This window comes from Protomyctophum bolini (assembly GCF_963924005.1).
Source record: "Protomyctophum bolini genome assembly, chromosome: 1".
Lineage (NCBI taxonomy): Eukaryota > Metazoa > Chordata > Actinopteri > Myctophiformes > Myctophidae > Protomyctophum > Protomyctophum bolini.
The window spans coordinates 14,479,205-14,502,159 of NC_137862.1; positions in this window are offsets into that span (position 1 = coordinate 14,479,205).

The following is a 22,955-nucleotide window of genomic DNA, read 5'->3' on the forward strand; positions in this document are numbered from 1 at the left end:
TGATTTGAAGTGTTCAAACTCCTTAGTCTACTGCAGCTGTGTCCAAAGTGCGGCCCGCGGACCAAATGCTGCCCTGGGGTGAATCTTATACGCCCCACAGCTTCATACCTGAATTGTATTATGTTATGTACCCAACAGTATGGGGCATTTTTATATTAAAGTTTTTTAACCTGGGCATTTGAGTATAACTTGTGTTCCTTGTATTTATTATTATTTTATTATTGTTTTTACCTTGTTTGCTTGGTTACATTTGGAAATGTGACAGTAAGGCTGAAAAAAGGCTGAGATACACTTTTTGTTCACAGCAGACAGCACACACCTGACAAAAGAACATTGATATTAAATAGTGATGATGATAGTTAAATAGAATCGTTTAAATCCGAAGCTAAATTATGTAGTTGGGTGTTTTGATATTCTCTGATATGCTCCCCCCCCCCCCCCCCCCCCCGGTCTACTGGAAAGGTTCACTCAGAGTTTGCTCTCTTCTGAACTCTTTTGAAGTTCAAAGACGCGTACAAGCCGTACATGCAATTTAGCAGATCAAATGTCTGTTATATTTTTCTGGTTTTTAGAAGAATGTAACAATGAGAACCAAAATGGAAATTTGGCTTGATGTCACTAGTTTGCTACGCAGGCTACTGTATTTTCCTTAGCAGTCCTATTTAAAGTTATGATTATCATTTAAAGCTCAATGATATTAGCATGTTTAGGATGCCATCATTCACACCGAACAGAAATTTGCATAAATCTGGAAATGGCTACAAACCACTCCATTCACATTGAAAAGCATCGGCAGTATCCCCCAATTCCAGTTTAATGGTTTGTAATGGCACCTGTAAGCTCTCGGATAGTCACAGAAGGGGGTCCAAATCTCCTTGAATTTTTAACAGGTCTACCCTTTAAGCGTGTATTTGATTTTCTCTAGTTTGTTTCTGGCGTGTCAAACTAGGGTGTTTTCATGATTCTCAATCTGAACCCATTGCAAGTACAGTATTAGTTTTGCACGAAAAGCACTCCTTGGGCTAAAAACGGCCATAGCCATGACCGTTGCACCCTGGGCCGAACTAACCCCCACTTTTAACCTGAAAAGAATTATGTTCCACTAAATACATGAAAGAAAACTTTTAATGTATGATGTAGGAGGGTATTAGGACCAATAAAAAACGATATCACGTTACTATTGCAATGTATTTCTTTAGCATAGATTGACTGGCCTATCTGGTGTAAAGCGAAATAGTGCACAAATGGGGTAATGACCTTTTGAAACAGCTTTGAGTAAGCGTTAAATATATCAGACCAGAACTTGTTGAGATTAGGGCAGGACCAGAGCATAATATATGGTCTGCTGGTTGTGCTTTACAGCATGGACAAGAAGGGTCCATAGTAGGATAGATTCGAGCTAATTTACCATTAGTTAAGTGGACCCTCAGAACAACTACTTGTATCAGTAGAGGAGGAATGAATGAGGTCAAGTGCCACTGCCCATTTGGCTGTCGCACAATTCCTCCCCGAGGTCAGTCTTCCACTGTTCGTAATGTTACAGATGGCATTATACAGACAACTACATTATGAGGTTTATGAATTTGGAAAAGAGTGTTTTTCCCAAACAAAGTGCTATACCCCTTATCCTTAAACGCATTTGCCACCTTTTACTATTTTGGAAAACCTTTTAAAATAGTTCAAATAGCCGATCTACAAGCTCACAATGTTGAGGGATAAGGGGTAAGGGGTGGCCCAAGATATGGCCCGCAGTCCCTAATTTGGAGGTACCAGAAGAAGTGGGTTTTGGGAATGAGAACGATCAGAAGAGTCGGGTCCTCTCAATACTTTCTTCAGATCGGAGATTCGGATAGATTTGTTAGTTTCAAATCTGATGAAAGCTGAATCATAAACTGTGGTAACCTGTCTGTATTTCTTTTCTAAAACCTCTTTCTAACCTGATCATATTAAATGTTACTCATGAAGTATAAATTAAATGTAGTACATTATAACAATGCAGCGCCCCTACTGGCCCCTACTGGTACATGGTACACTGGTGCTCATTAACGACACATACGGACATTGCTGTTCCTTGGAGTGGTTGCCCCACTCAAAAAAGAAAGCATGCAGACGACACATCTGACATTTAAATTGCACACACACACACACACACACACACACACACACACACACACACACACACACACACACACACACACACACACACACACACACACACACACACACACACACACACACACACACACACACACACACACACACATCTTTTTAAATGTTTGACAGTGCTTTTATGTGTCCAATTTACACATCTTAAAACTGATTCAATTACTTATTCAGCTTGAGATAATTATTTATTCACGAGATGAAAGAGATGGAAAATGGTTAAAAAACTGTGCAAACGTTGTTGGTTTAGCACATGGGGACAGAGAGTCCCGGTTGTGGTGGAACACTGGACTTATGTATTATGTATTATATAAATTATGTATTAAAATTGAACTTTTACCCTCTGGAACAAATAATCAAATGCTCACTTATTCTGAGCTATCCCTACTATAACTATTGTCATGAAACCTCACTATTATTATTATTGTAACAAGAATGACACTTTGACTGCGTTCAAACTTGCTTCAGCAACAAACAACAGAATCTCTTCCCAGCAGCTGGTGTGAAGTTGAATGTAAAGAGGAAAAACAGAATGAGTGAGAGAGAGCAAGGAAATGTAAAGTCATGGGTTATCAAACATCTGTCTCTGATTTTCAGAATGAAGCAGATTGGCAAATGCAAGAGACTAACTCAATAGGCACGTGCTTGTGTGTGTATTTTTTACTTATCCTGCTTACGTAGTATGAACCAACCACATTTAGCTGATTCCCCACTTTTTTCTAATCTTCACTTTCAGTTTATGCTGAGATGGAACATAATGCACATCAATCAGAATTTCTCTCTCCGAGTCTCTCGTGCAAACACAAACCACACATCACACACACCACCCACACCGCTGTATATATCAAAGTTTAAATTAATAATATCAAGAGTTATAAATATGTACATTCGTTTCTTATCCCTCGCAGTCAGAACACTTTGAGGAAGCCGATATATAGGCTAATACTTCAACAAAGACCCAAGCCAAGCCAGTAATATTTCATAATTTGACTAATCATAATATGATGTAAATAGACTGCAGATTCCAAACTGTCAAATGATGCAATCTATATCTGAAAATGCAATAGCTGTCTGGGTCCCTAATGCCCAATTGTCCTTACGTGGAGATCTCTGTATGTGTCTGCCTGTATGCCCATTATGGCCAGATATGGAGATCCATGACTATATGCCCAATGTTCATGGGGGTCGGAAATGCTCGCTTATTCTGACCTATCCCTACTATAACTATTGTCAAATCGGCGTCAGCAGGCGACGGCAGTGCATTCAAATGCCATCACTGCCAAAGAGACTGTCACTCATGTGTTGGGCTGCTCAGACACACAAAGTACTGTTCCCTCAGCACCACCTGATCCAATTCAAGTGCCATGGTCTCTCGAGACTGAAGGCCGCTACTACTACTACTACCTAGAAGCCCCACTATTATTATTGTAACAAGAATGACACTTTGACTTTGCGTTCAAACTTGCTTCAGCAACAAACAACAGAATGTCTTCCCAGCAGCTGGTGTGAAGTTGAATTTAAGAGGAAAAACAGAATGAGTGATGAGAGAGATTATTATTCACTTAATTTTGGTGTATTCTGTGATATTACAATATAGTGAGCTTTTTATATAGCTATCAGGTCAGTGAAATGAAAGCGAATATATGTCCTTCTGTCTACTGTTTCTCATTCTGTAGCCGCGCACACGCACACACACACACACACAGCCTGTCAGTGGTAGCATGCCACAAGCTTTTTAAATATGTTAGTGTGCTTATACCGCTAACCTTGGATAACAGTGCTTAGCTCGTAATACTGTAGCAATCGATGTTATGAGGACTACCTGTACCCGATTATTTTGTTCCATTATGTACTGCTATGACACGCTGACAAAAATGTGATTGTTGAGTGAGGTGCTTGTCATACAGTAGCACCTGATAGTAGCACATATTAAATGTCACTCATGAAGTATAAATGTAGTACATTATAACCAAAAAGATAGCATGCAGATGACACATCTGACATTTAAATTGCGTGCGCACGCACACGCACACACACACACACACACACACACACACACACACACACACACACACACACACACACACACACACACACACACATGTTTGTGTCCCTGTATGGAACTGTATTGGGGCAATGTCCCCAGGCAGATTGACAGCCTGAAGTGAACTAGAACAAAGAATGTGGCACTTTAGCAGATGGTATTTGTAAGTCAGCCCATGGCCTCTAGGGTCTCTGTCTGCCTCACAATTGGACTTATTTGGCCCCGGGCAGAAGTTTTACTTACATTTCTGACTGGTATGAGAGGATATAGAACCACTGGCTGGATCGATCAGTGTCAAACTAGTTGTGCATGCTACCAATAAGCCAAGCTAACAGGGGATAGGCTCCTGCCCTATGGCCTCATGGATCTGCAAGGCTTACTTACTACTTTACCAATAGAGGGTATGCGCGTGGCGAAAAACTACTTTCTGGCTTTGACAGCCCATTCATCCAAACAGAAAAGTCCTGTCTGATTGCATTAAACAATGTTAAACTCGCCAACATTGCAGTTGTACGAAAAGCTTGAATTATCCTCTTTCTATCGGCAAAGTTTTTGTTTCATAAAACTCCGCACACCCGGTAGGTAATTTGGAGCAGGTGCAATGATGACGAGGCATGTATACAATGTAGAAAGGAGTGTCACCCGCACACGCACATGCACACCGCCACTTGCTAGGTTCAGAGCATTTATTATTAAGAAGCAACGTTTCGGTCTTGCGACCTTCCTCAGGCTTGAGTTTCATATAAATCCACCATAGACACATTATGAGCTACTTTCTGTCAAGAAATGCCCTGCATTTGATTATTTTTAGTGTAAGAGTTTGGAAGTGCTTGTTTTCAATAACACAACATTTTGCTGCCTCCTGCATTATGTGACATTTAGAAACAGGTGGTACGCAGGACGGTTGAGTGATTTCCAACAAGCGCTTCCAAACTCTAACACTCCATGCTGCTCAATGTTTTGCCACTCAGTCTAGATGAGGGGGGCGTGTCCTGATGGGAAAATCATGCCTGTGCATACTCTCTATAAGCCAAGGAAGAGCAAGGTTGACAAGCAATGGTATAGTTTGGTGCCAAACTATACCAATCATTCTATAGGAGCATGCCATAGTGATCTTTTTAAACTTTTTAATTAATAATGATGGCTACAACACTGCTGGTGTCACATGAGCTGCAACATGTTTGAGAAATACACACATAAGGGGCACTATGTGGATCTGGTTATGATGACCACTGTGATTTGCGAATACCAGGAAAGTGGGACGTATGTGCTGGGTGAGCAACTTTCATTGAAATGAATGGCCGGGGATTTTCCGTCCTCCATATATAATATAGCTCTAAGTAAGTTTAACTAAAGTATTACTTATCCTTTAGCCTCAATACCCAGGCTTTCATTTCGTCTGCGCGAAAAATTAAAGCCTGGATTTACGCATGGGCTGCACTGGCCTAAAAGTGGGATCGCTCCAAATGATGTGACGTCAGGGCTCTGAGCGGTGTGCACCCCTCAAAATAACACCGTGAGGAAATTATTACCAGTGGAATTCAAACGAGGCTAAGCGAAGAAAATGAGGAGAATGGCTGAAGAACCCACCACACCGTCTAAGAAAAAAAGAAACGTGTGCCGACTCTGTGGAAATAACTTTGACAGTCTGTTAGAATGGTATACTCCAGCAACCAGTGGTTTCTGCTTCTGGTCGACACAATAACAGTGCTGCACTGGGGGGGGAGAGACCGGGCTGACGGACAGATCGGTGAACCAATCAGGGTGTGCGTTTTTCTGAGCCGCGGCCCTTCCATCTAGGCCAGAAATGTCTAGCGTTAGCTCAGGCTACTTATTCTTTGACCTTTAATCACTATTACATTGTAACCACCCTGGGTGGTCTGGAGGAGTAACTCTTTAAAATACTTGATGTGATGTGATGTGATTGAATGTGTGATGCGTCTATGCATTAGTCTAAATGTGTATTCTGTTGTTTTACTGTGGATCTTATCTCTTATGTTTTTATGTCTGGCGCACTGGACCAAGCACATTTCCTAGTGGGGGATGATACAGTTGATCCCAAGTCTGAAGTCTGGAAATGACAGGGACTAGAGGCTGGAATGAAACTTACACTGAACAACGCTGATGTGTGATATGTAATTCAAGCTTGAGTGACTTCCTCCCAACGCTTGCTGATGCACCATGACCTCCTATTATAGTATATAGTGTGTATATATATAGTATTGGTCACCCTGGGAAGTCTCTTTGAGCGAGATCCAAACGCTCCCCTCATTGACGCTTCTGTCATAATGGCTCAGTTTTCAGAAGGTAGCATACCTAGCAGTTTCTTGTTTCAGCAAAGTTCATTTTTCAATTGCTTCATTTGATTGGCTCAGCAGCAGCTTTGAACTGGAAACACACATGGCACGTTCACATGTTGATGTACAGTAGCTCATAATGACACATTTTAAAATAGTGAAAATAGCCGATCTACAGTACATAGCACACAATGGGTTCACGTAGATCTGTTATTTTCTCTTTTTTCTCTCAAAACAATAACAAATGCACAAGATAGGGCCCTTAATCTATCATTATGGTGTGTTTGTTATACTAAAGAGCACCGAAGTCTGACGTCAATATCGGTAGAGGGCGCAAGTACACAGGTTCATGTACTTTTTATTTGCATTGTAATCCCCATAGGGGGATTTTAGATCGCCTCATATAAGAATTGTGTTTGAAAAAATAACATCTCATCCCGGCCATTTCACTCATATGGATATGAAGAATCAACTGACTGAGAGAAAACACTAATGTTAAGGCTGCTGAATTAGTTAAATTTTCACTAGAAACAGACTGTATCAAATATAAGTGATTGACTGTCGTAAACGATACAGAATAATAATAATAATAACTTGGATTTATATAGCGCCTTTCAAGAAACCCAAGGACGCTTAACAAGACAAAAGAAAACAAAAACAAAACTAGTTGCCAAAAGCCAAAGTGAACAGATGTGTCTTCAGTGCGGACTTGAAAGAGTTCAATGAGGCACCTCCAGAGGCACCTCCCTGACAATATCGCGGAGACAGCTTGTTTATTTTTTGGACCACAATGCTTATATGAGACGATGAGCCCATATTATTCTCCATAGAGAATCAATGTAAAAATAAATAACTTTTACAGTATTTTATCATACATTACAGGGAGCTCTGGCTGATCATTTGTTATCCTAGTTATTTGTTTATTGTTGTACTTATTTCCTTCACACTCTAATTCCTTTACCCTGTTGACTGGTTTATGGCACTTACTGTGAGCTTGCACATTGTAAGTCACAGTGGATAAATTAATTCATATGACTGTAAATTATACAGTACTGTATTTGGAGGTGAAATCCATTTCCTTTTATTGGGTATCTATCAAGATATATTACTGGATGATGCAAGAAACATTTCTTATGAGGAATGATTCAATCTTATCGTATTATTTAGGCAATACAGAGTAGATAAGTTGCTTATCTAAAAGTGAGAACAACATCATACAGTATTACTGTGACAAATAAGCATGCCAAATATAGCGATAAATAAACTGTCTAGTCCCATATCACCACTTTCTCACTGAAGAGAAATATGAACTCTTCCCTGGCTGTTCCACTGTACATTGAGGATTCTTGTCCATGCATTTCATATTCATAGAAGCACCCGACAGTCATTAAAACATGACATTTTATTCCCGGCAAAACCCCATTTACACAGGATTACTAATGCATAACTAGCACATATGGATCATTCTGGATGTGTGGGATGTGCAATCTCCAGTCATTGCTAGTGGAGTGGGTAGCATGCAATTGTTCTCTCCTCATGTTACGCCTTGGGGAGTGTATCATGTAGTATTTAGCAGCATCAAATCCTGAATGTGTACATTTAATAAATTGGCACCTTAGGCAGTAACACATTTGAAATGCATTACTTACATCCGCAAGACCTAGAAGCCCGTGATTTGAGTCTAATAACTGCAGATGGTTCAATAATTAGCTTTCTGACAGACTGCATAAAAGTATGTAATCTGAATGACTACAAATAACAAAAAAGGGAATGCTGGGCATCGGTATTCTGCACTGCCGATAAATTTGTGTTGAATGAAAACCTATTAAAAAGTTGCAATTGAAACTGTGTGTATGTGTAGATCCAAAATTAGTTTTCAAATGTTTGTTAGAAGGATCATCTTCTTTTCTGTCCTGAATTATAATGGATGCATCGGATCATAGACATCAACATGCAGATGGCTTGCAGTTATTTTCTTGCAGAGCAACGCAGCTATAGTGGACATACAGTAGGGGAAAAGACAGTGGTCTTCAAGAGCCCCACATCTCTCTTGAAAATGTAATCTCACTGGAACAATGCCAATAATATGCAATCAATGTACAGCATTGATTGACATCTCACAGCCTATGCACAGCATGTATACACGACGCATTGATAGTCGTTACCCTTAACGATCAATGCTTTATTGTTAATCAATTATTGTTTTTTTGCATGTACATTTCCCTCAGGATCCACACAGGTCTATTTATCTATAAATAGTTAAATATAGCTTATGATATGCAGAATATAAAGTCCAAGTCCATCTGAGAGTGAGAAACAGCCATTGTTGTAGCATGACAAAGAATATAATATGAAGTAGAATATAATGTAGGCTACTTTTAACAGGGGTAAAAAGCATTAGCACTAGCAAAATTGGCATAATCCCTCTTGAATTGGGAAAATCAACGGTCAAACTATAGTTAAACAGTGATCTTAATACTTAGGCTATTATGTGACATTTCATACAAAAAACGCATTCCGGTTCAATCCACCAGATCAGTATAGTATTAAATCACTTATCACTTCTAAATATAAGAAAATGTATATAGTGACCCCTGATTGGAATAGCTTACTCTCAACCTAGTCTTGCCCTTTTCTGTAAAATAAAATTTCAATGTCCAATACTTTTACTTCCACATTCAATCTCAGAGGTAAATATTGTACTTTTACTCCACTACAATTATTTGAAAAATGTAGTTAAGTGTAGATTTTGATGATTATTACATTAACCACTTCAGCCATATACATTTCGGTCATTTGAAAATAGACAATCTACAAACTCTCAAAGCGTTGCATACATTTTCTAAAGGTTTTTATACGTTTGAAAACACAGTGAGTACTTTTAGTACTTCAAGTACATTTTGATGCCACTTTTACTCAAATATATTTTGAAGTCTATATTGCATTATTGATGCATTTGCAGTATTAGTGCTTTTTTCACCAGTGATGTCCAGCGACACCAGAGGACAGCCGGAATTCCCCCAACACTCGGGCTCTCCTGCCCCACCTGTACCACAGCCACATCAAGTGGCACCAGTGGCAACGTGGCCATGTGTGTGCGTACAAACGTACATCATACACATACCGCAGTACAGTATAGCGTGCACCACCATTCCTTCTAACTCTCTCCCTCTCTCATTTGATTTCCCTGGTGTGAGATTCCTAGTTGATGAACAGGATGTGGATCACCAGTCACCTCCACACTAAAGGCCATTAGGAGCTTAACCACCTGTAACTGCATAATCAATACCGATCAATACAGACCGCCTCTGTCACACACACCGTACTGTAAATTAGACATGCATACAGCATGTCTAATGCATGTGTATCAATGTGAGGAAAGGAGAGAGAGAGACAGACGGAGACAGATATACAATGTGTGTATTGTTTGTGAGATATCCAGGGCGTCATTAGCCCAATTAGCCCTTCACCAAGTCCCTCAACAACCCATCCTTGTCCAATAGGCACATTAGCAGCGAAGAAAGCTTGACCTGCATATTGGCAACCTTTGCTAAACTATTTGGATTGCATTGGACAATCGCTTTTTGGGGTGGGATTTAGTGAAGGGCTAATTGCTACCCCTAGTGTTCACATTTAACCTCAAATTCAGTTATTTCATCACAAGCGATGCCTGTCCATCTGACAATCTTGATAAGCATTTGATTGTATATGCAGTACTAATCATATATAATACTAAACCACTCATTTATTAATCACTTTCAACATGGCATCCCTATTTTGGGAATGCGATTATTAGAGGCAAACATTTTCTCTTTTCGCCACCTAAACAAAATAGTTGATCTACGAACTTGCAGATCCACTATTTTAGAAATGGGGCTATGGTAACTTTGGTAACGTGTTTTTGTTTGTTTTTGCTACCCCCCCCCCCCCCCCCCCCCCATTTCTTTGTGAAATGACGCCTCTGTGGTGGTGTAGATGTAAGTTGCTGCATCAATGCGGTGGTGGTTGTGGTGCCCAGCTCTGCTCTGAGAAGTCTCTTCTCACCTCAGTCATTAAAGAGAGTAATGAATCGCCGACTATAGATCAGTGTCATCGTGCTACTCCACTGTGCCCAATGCATCAAAGACCACTGGGGTTGTGTGAGAGTGTGTGTGTGTGTGTGTGTGTGTGTGTGTGTGAGTGAGTGAGTGAGTGAGTGAGTGAGTGAGTGAGTGAGTGGGTGCGTGCGTGCGTGGTGGAAAAAGTACTCTGACGTGTTTAGAAGTAGAAATACCAGCACAGTGTAGAAATACTCTGTTACAAGTAAACATCCTGTTTTCAAAATTTAACTCGAGTAAAAGAACAGAAGCATTGGCATCTGTTGTGGCTCTTTTGTTGGTTCTAATATAAACATTTCCACAAAGCGGAAATGGATGCACCCGGAGACTGGATGTGTACACAGAATAAAGGAATCAATGTTTTACAGGTTCAATGTAATTTTGGTTTGCATTTACTTCCATTAAAGTGCAGTGACATTACATTACAAACAGCTCCTTCTGGCATTATCTCTTCTGTGTTGTCTGTCCAAATAAATAATTGTTGTGGAGTAAAAAAGTAGCTACAATATTTGCCACTGAGATGTATAGGCCTAGCGCAGTAGACCAGTGGTTACCAAAGTGGGGTCCAGGGACCCCCAGGGGTCCTTGAAGGAAGTTCAAGGAGGTCTCCAGATGGAACCATTTGTACACTCTCAGAGTTAAATCAACATTGATTTTACAATATAAATTGGGGGTCCCAGAGATAGAAATGCCATTAAATGGCGGTCCGTAGCCTAATGCATGTCCAACTGGGGGTCCTTGAAATTAAACGGGTTGAGAATCACTGCTGCAGCCGTAAAAATCGTCTCTTATGGGGTTCCTGGCATCTCTTTTCAAATGGGGTTCCACGGGCTAATTAGTGTCATTTTGGGGGTCCTTGACATGAAAGAGTTCGGGAACCACTGCAGTACTACTACATAAAACAATGGGGTAACACTTGCTATGCATACCATGTCTACAATGCATTATAAACAAGAACTCAAAATTCAAAATGCTTTATAAGAATAATCATAACGCATTATAAAGCATTAGCCTATATGACATATAAGGTGCTGTATAATTGCATTGTGATATGCATATAACACTGATTGATCTTGTAAGTCATTATAGAATGCTTTATAATGTGTGATTATTATTGTTACCGGTATTTAAAGTGTTACTTTAAGCTATCACCTCAAACTGGAGTATTAATGCGCCTTCAGTCTCCTAACGAACCGGTGACTGGGGCCCAGGAAGGTGACAAAAAATTGAGAAAATACCTAATGTTTTGGGTTCATGTATTCCAAGCCGTTTCATGAGTGTACGAAGCATATGGAGTGGAGCAAAAAAATCTAAGCAACGGATCAATTATTATTTCCACTTATACATGAAGCACAAGGCTTCAAAGGATACAGATACAGATAACAAATCCATGGGGGCTATGCCGTCCATGAACTCACGCATGGACATGAGCAAAAATAGAGTTCTCTCATCAGAGACGAGGCTATTCATTGATTGATTCATCACAGTTGATGATTATCGTTGTCAGAACCAGTGGAGGAACAATTAAATTACAGTGAATTTGACCAAATGACAGCCGTTCTGGGCAAGAGAGGGAGTGAAATAAAGGCACGAGAGGCACGTAGAGAGGCAGAGTTGTCGCAGGAAACGGATTGTTAAGCATCACACAGAATGCAGCATCCTCGAAACGATCACACACATGCAGTAAAGAAGAAAAACGAGGGGGGAGAGAGAGAGAGAGAGAGAGAGAGAGAGGCATCTGCTGCAGACAGACTGGTAACCCCAAAGATGATGACAACCGAGTTCTGTGAAAGAAGGTCAACGCCATGTAGGAGAATGCATGCGGTTGAAAAGTGGGCCTCCAGATGTGACAAACAGACCCCAAAGATGAGAAGTGAGTTCTGTAAAGAGGGTCAATGGCATAGAATGAAAAGTGAAAAGTGGGCCTCCAGATGTGAAGCCTTGTTCAACCCAACCCCCCCACCCCAAACGCGGACCCCGGCTGCAGCTTCTGAGGGCTGGAATACGTTCAATTATACATTCATAAATACGAGATCGACTCGCAGCCGACAAATATAGACCGGATTTGTATTATTTAGAGATGCAACCTGGGAGAAGAAATTACAGTGTGAATATGCAAATGGCTTAAGAAGATTAAAACGATCTGCAGCATAACGGGGCGTAGTGGTATCATGCAAGGTTTTCACAATGATGAGGAGGAGGAGGAGGAGGAGGAGAGACGAGAGGAGAGAGACGAGAGCGTTGAAAAGGTGCTGGGGAAGATCTGGGGAAAAAAATAATGGAAACTAATAGGCCAATGTGAAAAGGGTGCCATTTGTTCTCACGCCATTGATGGCGATTTGAGCCATTTTGTTCCAAAAATGTGTTTTGCAAAAATAAGTTGGTTGCGCTATAACAGGCCAATGTGAAAAGGGTGGGATATATTCCTCAGCCTAGTAGGAAAGTCTGTGAAAGATTTAATGTAAATTGCAGGCTGCATTCATGATTTGAGGCTTTTTGTTTCAATGTTAGCCAATGGATGGACTATGAAATATCGGACAGATCCATCTTGAACACTATAGAGATAGTGTGTAACGATTTGCAGGATTTTTGGATAGAATCTGCAGGAGTCAAAAAAAAGGTTTTTCAAAAGTCGGCCTCCTGGTGTTCCAGAACAGGACGTTCTGGAAAGGTTGGGGCAGAGGTGTGTGTGCAAAATGTGTTATCGACCGGGTTAATGGTGCCGGATATTAGCTGCTCACAGACGGACGGACACACGGACGGACGGACGGAGTGCAAAACATACTCTCTCCCCATGCCTTCGGCCTGGTGGAGACAATCAACAGAGAGGAGAGCAAGGACAGGACAGGAGAGGTGTAGAGAAGACTGCATGAGGTGTCGGATCACAGGGAATGTGTGTGTGTGTGTGTGTGTGTGTGTGTGTGTGTGTGTGTGTGTGTGTGTGTGGGCAGATGGAAATGGTGAAAAGGATGGAACGAGACAATTTAAACGTTTTTGGAGTTCACATTTTCTCCCCGTGTCGGGACTCGGTAGGTACCCTCACAAAATAGCATGCTGTAATCTTGGTCTCTATACTGCCTCCCCATGGCCCCTTGAGGCGCCTGATGGAGGGGAAAGGAACTGGTTGGAATAACGTGTTCTTTCCAAGCACTACGTCCTACCGGGGAAACTTCCCCCTGTCACGTGATAAGCATCCTGCTCACTCATCAATCCTCATGCATTGAAGGAAGCATGAGCTCAGTTTGAGGGAGAGTAGTGCCCAGGATTACAGTTTAGGCAATTAGCACAGGGGGGAAAATGGGTTACAATATAAATATTTTAGAGAACAAAACCTGTCTGAAGTGAGTGTTACTGTCCTGTCCTGTCCTGTACTGTACTGTACTGTACTGTACTGTACTGTACAAGCCCTCCTCCCTGGCCTGTGTGTGTTAGGCTGTGCAACAGTGACACTTGGTGGTGAACAAACGCTATTTTCATGCTCGGACAGACCCAGGGACACAGGGACAGACCCAGGGCACCACTCAAAAACCAGATCAAAATAAATATGGGGGAAGATGAAGCACTATTGTATACAGTATATTGAGTGACCACAACCCCCAGTTTTTCCAAAATGCATGTACCCGTACACAATACAATAAATTGACCTTAAAGCCCTTCAATGAAATGGGCTGCAATAGAATGACTCTGATTTTGTGTCTCAAAATCATCCTCATCAAACCCTTTGCTTAGTTGGAAGTCCTGAATCTCAAAACTATCTCCGTCCTTTCTGCACTCTCCCCAATCCCCATTTACTACAATTAACATCACCCTGTCATTGATTGTACTAACATGCAGTGCAGAAGAATCTAAAAAGTACAAATTCACTGAATAAATCAGTCTCAACTTTAGTCTTCAGAACAAAGTCCAATGATTTATTTACGACTAGTTCTGATGAACTACAGTATCCAATATGTTGCCACAGTGGTGGTTAATGAAAAGCTCCCCTATCATCTCAGAGCCCAGCATCTCATTACTATGGTAAATTATTGTTGTGGCTTTTATCAAAGAGACAGATCGGAGGGCATCTGTTCAAAGTCGTCCAAAAAAAGAGACGGCTTGAGTAATTATAAAAGAGGGGAGCACTGTGAGCAGATAAAGACCAAGATATGTGATGGCTGACGAGGGGGAGAAAAAAGTATGATACCGTATTCAAACTGTTCAGGCCTGCTGAGTTTAATTGTCTTAAATTTTTTCCTTCCGTGGCATGTAATGCGTCAATGGACAAGAAACTGATCTTTGGACTGTGTAGCAGAATAGTAAGAGAGGCCATCTGGGAACGAGAAGGTTGCCGGGTCGCTTCCCTGCTATATAGTGTTTCTTATTAATTCTTATTAATTTTGCTTTACTCCTGTTGTCATTGCCCACATGATCTTTCAATTTTATAAAGATATGGACGAAATAATTTGGTCTAAAAAAACGTTGAGTGTAAATAACATGCGCAGTGTGAGGAATCAGCTTCTTCACACTTTGCTACATAAGTGATTATTTCTTGTTATACAGTATATATCATTATGTTTATTGTGTGCTTATTGTATAATCCATTATAGGGCCATTAAAGACTTTTTAGTAGATAGAATTGCATGATAGCCTGTGTAGAACGGTCAATGAGAGAAACAGATGTTAGACATGCATGACGTGAAGGCCTGGGTTTGCCCTGGGTTTGCCTATATACTGTAACCCTTACTAGTAGCACACTTTGGAAACTAGCAGCTACAAACATTTGTGAAAACTCTCCAGACCAGAATATACAGTATATATAGTTTGTGTTATTCCATTTAGTAGGCCTACTCATCAATGTAGAACAAGGCCTGGTAATACAAAAAGGTTATTTATATTTCATTGCATACAATTAGCGTAAAGTTCTAAGCATTTGCCAACGATGGTTTTATAAGTCCTGGTTAAAATCTTCTGGCACGTAGTATTAACTTATAGTATTAAGTGTTTGCAGAAATGATTTTCTCAGTTGGGATCAGGCTTAGTCACTCTTTTGAAAGCTAGGATCAAGCTGCATACACGAGATGTGTATTGTTCTTCCAGCAAAAGCCCTCATGATTCTATCAATACATCGAGGTTTTGACTCTTGCAATGTGTTTTTCCCCTATTCCCTTAATACATCAATGCAGGCTATGCAGCGCTTCGCATTGTCTCAGAGGACTAAATTACCCATACTACTATGAAGTCCAACATAACAAAGTGAGTCAGACAGATGCAGCCAGTGAATGTTGTATCGGATAGAAAAAGAGTGGCTAATCAGACCCTTGCGTTTCTTTTCCGATTATTTTATCTGACCTCACCTTTGTGACCCGCTTATCACTCTGTGCGCTGCGAGTTTTAGTTAATGTAGACTGAGTCATCATGGGCTGCCTGGCAAGTCTTAAAAAACTAATTTGTATTTTCAACTGAAGAAAAGTCTGTTTTTTTCCCCATGAAGTTATAATGGTATTGATATCAAGTGTTGTTTGGAGAAATAGTTATCATACAGTATACATGTACAGTACACCCTTCAGGGACATCTCAGTGTGCATTGGGGAGAGAGGATGATCTTACTGTACTGCAGGGGTTCTCAACCGGGGGGGGTCGCCAAATTATTTTGGGGGGTGCCCAGATTATTTATATATATATTATTTTATTATTATTATTATTATTATAACACTGATGTATTTCGGCAGTAGCCTTCTTCAGAACAGACTAAAATGTAACTTTTTAACTTAATGAGCTTTTTAGTTATGAACTCCATATCTTCTTTTCCTTTCAGCTCTTCCCTTCAGGGGTCACCAGTGAATCATCTGCATTCATCTTACCCTGTCCTCTGCCTCCTCTTCTCTCACTCAACTAACTCCATGTCCTCTTTCACTACATCCATAAAACTTCTCTTTGGTCTTCATCTAGGCCTCCTGCCTGGCAGGCCTATATCCCTCCTCTGTACGTGTCCAAACCATCTCAGTCTGGCCTCTCTGGCTTAATCTCCATCGGACATGTGCCTCTGATGTACTCGCTCCTGATCCTATCCATCCATGTTACTCCCAGAGAAAAAAAACATTAATTTGCCTACATTTTGCCTGTCATCTTCAGGGTCCCTGTGACGTCATCTGGGTCAATACATCATCATCATATGTCATCATCATCATACTGTACTTATGCAAGACTCAAAGCTTGCAGTTTCACAGAATTGTGCCGTTCTAGTTATTATGTACTTGCCTAAAGGAAGGAAATTGTCTCTGTTTGTCCCTAGAGATGAATATAGCTGCAGAGTCCAGTTTGTTTGTAGTGAAGAGTCTTTGGTGGTCCCATTCCCCAACCATGTTTATAATGCAAGATAAAGCATTTGTTCTCAATTTATTCACATGTGGCTTCAAAAGGTAATTTTATATTGTATTATACATGTGATAAAAAAGGTTCTAAGCATTTGCCAATGATTCTTTTTGAGTACTTCTTTTTCTTTTAAATTTAAGTATATATTTAGATCAATGAGAAAAACCTTTAGAGTTTAGGCATTTAAGCGGTTCATTGAAAATGAATTCAAGAGGATAAATACACAAGAAAGTCTGTATGCTTGTTTCCATTGCTGATCTACAAGCTCACAGCGACACATTGTGAGGTTGTTCATCCGTTATTTAAAAACACATTGAGAATAAATCTAAATATTTTGAATATTTTTAAAACATTTTAATTAAAAAAGGCACAAAATATGTTCAGATGGATGTCTGTGGACAATTACATATTAATCTGGGGTTCCTTGATGTGAGGAAATGTGGAAGCAAGCCCAAAAAAGCAACTACTATACACTTTAGAATCAAGCCCCAAAAAAACACCAACTAGCAACTACCAATAAATTATTTAAAGTGACTTTACAGAAAAAACAAGTCAAAGTTTGCTTATACCAGACATGGCAACACGGCCTTAAGGAAGTGTGACAGGATGATCTGAATTAACCTACTCAGCTATAATAGCCAACTACGCCACCTGGGGATTTGCGCCCCAGGAGATATTTACTAAGATGTAATACTGAACACCCAGAGCACTTAATGACTCCCCAACACAGATGTGTTATACAATAGATAAAGGGCAGGCAGAAACGTGGTTATAAAGGTACAAAAATGGTTTCATTAGCAAAACATTTCAACATATCAATAATATTAAGAATGGATAAAAGGTAGGATTAAGAGTAAGACATCCGCCAGACAGGACTCAGAAAGAGTGAGTTGGGTAGCCCTGAGGCTAAAGAAATAAGAAAATAAGCGGTCGGTCAAGTTCACGAACACAAACTATTAAGTTACCGCAGGCGCTCGTTTAAACAGCAATAGGGAGAAACGTACCTGCATCAATATGCACAACACCCACGCTGTAGCCCAACCAGCCGTAGCCAACCGTAGCAGTTAGACGTTGATTCTGTGTGGACACGCCAGCTCAAGAAGCATGGTGTGGCAGCCACAACCAAGCAGACGGAGAGACAACACAGCTCACGTCAAACGGAAGACACGCTGCCTTATAACGTTACCAATCAACCCACTAATAAGTGGGCAGAGGATGGCTGTGACACGAATCCATCCACCAACAAGGGTGGGAGATGGGCAAGTGTCATTGCACGTCCATCGTGCCACAGAAGCCCCAGTACCTTGGCGGGGAAAAACCTGGATAGGCTTAAAAGTGGAGACACTTTTGAAAGCTAGGATCAAGCAAACAGATATCTGTTCTCCCAACAGAGCCCACACGATTCCGTCAAAATATTAGGGTTTCCACTCTTGAGATATCTTTATTTTCCCTAATTCCCTTAATAAAGCAATGTGACACTTCTTTTAACACTGTCCCATGGGACTAAATTACCCAATCTCAATAAACTCTTAACGGAACCAGGGTGAGTCGAAAGGTTCCAGCCAGTGAATGTCATTAAATGTATAAACCCATGCTGTAATTTCTATCTTTTAAATCTGTAATTGGAAATGCCAGCTCTACACTGGGCCTTCTGCAGCATCCAGTCAATATAATTGTGATGCACGTGTGGCTTGAGTATAATACCAATTAGCTGTTGCCTCCTTGAAGAGCAAGCTGTGTCCAAATAAACACATCTTAATTATGCCCGTAGAGAATAGTGAGTTGGAGAACAGACAATTAAAGTGGCTAATTAATTCAGTGTTTTATCATCACTTTCTTTTTACCGTTTTGTTTCATGCCAAGAATCACACAGCTAAAAGATTAATAACATCCTGTCCTCTCTGCAGGACTTTGGGTCAGCCTTTGTAGTTCACTGTCCTGGCAGCAGTTGGACTCTCGGTGGAGTGGAGAAGAGAAGAGGGGACCAGTGAAAGAGAGTCACTTCAACTAAACTTAACTGGCCTGATCAGGCTAATGGGGCCACTTGGCCTCCGTTTCCCACAAGCCTTCGGGGGACTTTTGTGCTCGGCCAATGAGAAGTCTTCAAAACGCTTGCCAACTCTTTGCTGAGGCAAAACTTTGAACGGTGCTCAGCCTGCGTTGCTCCTCTTCTCCCCATTGTTTTAAACTCTACCGTGGAGCTTAGTGAAAGACCTACATACACACAGTATAGAAGAGAAGAAAGTAAGAAACTGTACCTTTCGCCCAGAGGCAGTGGTGTTAAGTGTTGAAGTAAATATACTCATGTACTGTACTTAAGTACAAATTTCATTCATTTGTACTTTGAGTATTTTCAATTTCCACTATAATTATTATAACCCGCGGTGCCGCGGGTTATGGCCATGGCTGGCGTCAAGGGTGTTAACGATTTCATACATTTGGACCATTTGAAAAATCTAGAAGCTCACAATGCGTTGCAATGTGAGTAGATCTGGTATTTTCAAAATATTTTTTATACATTCATTTGAAAACCTGAAATGGGACATGCATAATTGAGCATTACTTTTGGTACTTTAAGTACATTTTGATGCCAATACTTGGTACTTTACTCAAGTACATTTTGAATTCCGGACATTTACTTATTATATTTCTTTATATTATTGTATTTCTATATTGCAGTATTGACTGCAATACTATTGACTGATATACTCAAGTAAAAAATGTGAGTACTTTTTCCGCCACTGCCCAGAGGGTTGTGAAGAGTAGACATGGTGGGCCTGAGGAAACGGCTGAGAAATCCGGCTTATAAATGAAGTTTCAAACTCAGGCAAGAATAAGAGACCATTGAATATATAAAGATAGTTAGCCTGAGGCACCAGTGTAAGCTGTAAAATTGTGGCCGAGAGACACAATTAACCTCATGTGATACTGAAGGAGTATATATTATTCAAGAATCAAGAGGGCTTTACTTGACACCCACTCATACAGGTATAAGCAGCAAAGTGCAGTACTTAGTTTAGACAGTTTTTGGTTTAGACTAGTCATTGGTTAGACCAGTCATTAGTCCTACAACTACAACCTATCTCAAACCCTCACCCTAAACCTAACCTCCCACGGGGCAGCACACCTAAACCTAACCTTAACCCATGTCTAACCAATGACTAGTCTAAACTAAGTATGCACCCCGGGACAGGTGAGACACGTTCCGCAAAGACTATTGTATACTACAATATACGTAACAATGAGATAATACAAATATGCATCGCTTTTGGGCAGAAACCTTGCACGAACTTTCTGTCATTTAATGTCATACTTAAGTAGTTCAAATAGCTCATCTACAAGCTCACAACGCGTCGCAATGTGACACCTTGTGAGCTTGGAGATCTGCTATTTCCACTATTTCTGAAGGTTTCCATGCTTTTCCTGAAAAGTAACGGTTTTGGACGTACAAGGTTTCCACCGAACAGGGATGAGGCCTATCCTATATTAACCACTTGAACCACTTCTACAAATTTCAAGTTGTCAGTCTGTCTGTTGGTGAGACTGTCCTGACATGCCTAATGTCAAAGCACTGACACCATTCAATGCACCAAGTAATAAGCAGAGGTCAACTCGAGTTGTGAAGATAACCTGTGGTCAACGACTGATTCATTTCATATTCAGAAAAAGTTACATTTTGTTAAATTATTACATTCACCAAATCCAAGTTCCACTGAAACACATGCATATCATTTCCACTGAAATAATTGGGCAAACTTGTGAGCCGCTTGGGCCTGTGGTCAACGACTGATTCATTTCATATTCAGAAAGTCTACACCGGTTACATTTTGTTAAATTATTACATTCACCAAATCCAAGTTCCACTGAAACGCGTGCATATCATTTCCACTGAAATAATTGGGCAAACTTGTGTGCCGCTTGGGCACTAAATAATAAGCTATCTCCGTACTGCGGAGCACGTGCAGAAAATAGCCGATCTACAAGCTTACAGTGCGTCGTCGTGCATCGTTTATGGATGCGTTCATGACTCGTTTCTGTCACATCATAAGATACTAATATAATGGGTAAAATAATCACTAAGATATACGAGTAGATGATAGATCAAAGTCAGACTCGGAGCAGGCAGCCAGGCAACGCTGTGTGCATGTGCCAGGGGCTATGGCCTGGGGGCTCAATACACTACGGTAGGCAGAGAGGGACAAGACAGACGAACATGACTGACGATACATTACAATAGCGAACGGGGCCATCTTGTGGCCCCTTTCGCTTTCACTATGAAATGAAATAATGCGAACGCATGGCCACGTTGAAATTAATTAGATGGTAAAACCGGAAACTGCAGTGTTTTGGTCATAGTAAACCGGGGTTTTAGATGTAGGAAAACTGCCCAACCTTAATGTCACCATATGCCACATACTGTACACTGTACAAAACAAAAATAACAAACTGTACAATAAACTAACTTTCAAAAGGGCACCTTGCTGTCCAGAGGGCAAAAGGGCAGGTAGGCTACATTGTGTCTATTATTATTTTTTAATTTAACTGACACTAGTAATTAATAAAAGTAATCCAACCACTATTACTTCTGTAATTAGATTTGAATAAGCCATAACTTGCAATGACCACAGTGTACACAGTGCACAATGTTTCTCAACAGTTGCTCAAGCAACGTGTTCCTTCCACACACTAGGGCTTTCACTTCTAGTGATTTTTACTAGTTGACTAGTTGCCTAGTTGTTTAACTAGGCTTACATATTATGTTGTACATAACTATAATCTAGTTGATGAAGAAGCGGCTTGGACTCCTCATGCATTGAAGGAAACATGCGGACAGTCCGTTGCTCTCACCAGGTTAGCAGAGGGAGTGTAGAGCGCAGGATTACACTAGACAATTGACACTGGGTGAAAAGAAAAGGTAAAATCCTGGAATAACATTGACGTGTCGTGCACAGACCACAATTGTATAAAATGTTCTGTTTTGAGCCCTATATGCATAGTGTCTCCGTATGTGGTCTATGGACTGAGCGTCTGCATTGATATGCTAATGCAGTTTCTCATTAGCCGTCTTTAATTAGCGTTCACTGCTGCTGTGGGCTGCTGGCTAAACACAGCCACCAGCCAGGCTGCTTTATCAAGAGACAAGAGACAAGCTCTAAAGTCCAAACAGCCTGGGACAGATGAGGAGAGAAAGCAGCGGGATTAAAGGATGTTGATGAATACTGGAACGGGGGAGCAGGGGGTGGATGACAGTGGATATTGGGTGGGAGGTAGGAAGGAGAGGTAGGGAAGAGGAGACTGACATGGCATATAAACTATGCAACACACACCACCCCAGTTCCAATCTGACTTTCACAACCCTCCTTTATTTCAATGACATTTTATTTTTATACATTTATATATTTTTTTTTCTCGATCTGTCACTCACTCTGAAACAGACACGCCATGAAAGAGCCTACCGTGTGTCATTTAGGCTACCTCCTTGGCAACTTTTCTTTCCACCATCAATCTGCTCCTCGCTCGTTCTCCCTCCCAGCTACCCAACAACCCCTTTGGCCGCTTGCTCAGTATGCAGACGAGAGGCTCTGACAGTTTTTGGCGGTGAGCCGTGGCATTTTGTGATTTCTGATTCGGCTTTCAAGTGGCTTCGAGAGAACAGAGGGCCGTTTGTATGTGATGAGGGACATTCAGTCCAGAAAAAAGTGACACTTTCCTGTCATCCTCACATCTGTGCGCCAGCCAGGCAACGCTTTCATCTCCGGCCGATCGCACTTTCTTATTCTTCACCCGAATATTTACCCTGCCCTTGTCCCCAGGGAAACATATTTCTCTCTCTCTCTCTCTCTCTCTCTCCAAGATATAGGCTACTTGTTCTGTGACACACGAAAAGAAACTGAGTTACACATTTCCTGCTTGAAAACAGAATGATTGTGAGATGGAGTTTGACAAGTTAATGGCAGAACTCTTGTTTAACGGTGCATCGAGTGCACTCATCTCTGTTGATGT